General features: G+C 35.4%; 1 non-coding gene across 1 annotated transcript; it reads left to right on the top strand.

Annotated features, from left to right (window-relative positions):
* The first annotated feature begins 206 nt into the window (after positions 1–206).
* LOC114222477 (U6 spliceosomal RNA) lies at positions 207–310 on the top strand. The gene has a single exon (XR_003611955.1). It is a non-coding gene; the product is annotated as a U6 spliceosomal RNA (small nuclear RNA).
* Positions 311–973: the final 663 nt, after the last annotated feature.

The following is a 973-nucleotide window of genomic DNA, read 5'->3' as shown; positions in this document are numbered from 1 at the left end:
ACTATGAGCTCAAAATCGTTTTTGATACCAAAACTATACCACAAAGCCCGCAAATATGCTATCTGGTGTTCTTCCACAACCACAGAAACTGAAGGAATATTTGCTATCATTTATAGTTTAATTCCATCTTTAAGTAACGAGAGAGAGGTCACCAAGTATACAAGTGTGTCATTTAATAAGAATGTGAGTGCTCGCTTCAGCAGCACATATACTTAAAAAAATAATAAAAAAAAAGAAATGATACAGAGAAGGCTAGCATGATCCTCTGTGCAAGGATGACCTGTAAATTCATGATGCATTCCATATTAGGGGAGAGAGGGGAGAATGTGAACTAGTTCTATAAAAATAAGGGTACTGAACTGTCTCTGGATTGAAATTGAAAAAATTCCCAGTGATTACAATTTTCACCTGCAACATGAAGTGGCTGTTTTAATCTGTCAAACCTAAAAAAAAAAAAGAAAAAAAAAAAAGAATAGAATGGGTATATTTTAGATTTTTTCGAAACTGAACTCTTGAGCTCATCTCTCAAAAAAAAAAACTTTATGTTTAATAGACTGTCATGTAAATTCAAATTCAAGCTGAGAAAGAATATTTATAGAAGAGAGTGAATAAAACATGAAAACCATGGAATTTTAAACAGAGTTAATACTGTAGGGAAATGTATTATTAATGCTTGTAGAAAAATATGGGTATTTGATGGGGAAGGGCTAAATAAGGATTTTGACAATTTTTTAAAAAGATTTTATTTATTTGAGAGAGAGAGTAAGCAGGGGAAGGGGCTGAGGGAGAGGGTTCTCTGCTGAGCAGGGAGCCCGATGTGGGGCTCGATCCCAGGACCCTGGGATCATGACCTGAGCCGAAGGCAGACACTTAACCAACTGAGCCACCCGGGTGCCCAGGGTTTTGACAATTTAATGATGAATTGGTAAAAGAGAAATGTAATTTAAAGAAAATTTCCCCTACTTTTAAATCA

The sequence above is a fragment of the Eumetopias jubatus genome, unplaced genomic scaffold, assembly GCF_037043125.1.
Source record: "Eumetopias jubatus isolate StellerSeaLion01/CBP00866 unplaced genomic scaffold, mEumJub1_p1.0 scaffold_14, whole genome shotgun sequence".
NCBI classification, from domain to species: Eukaryota; Metazoa; Chordata; class Mammalia; order Carnivora; family Otariidae; genus Eumetopias; species Eumetopias jubatus.
This window is presented reverse-complemented; position numbering and strand designations above follow the sequence as displayed.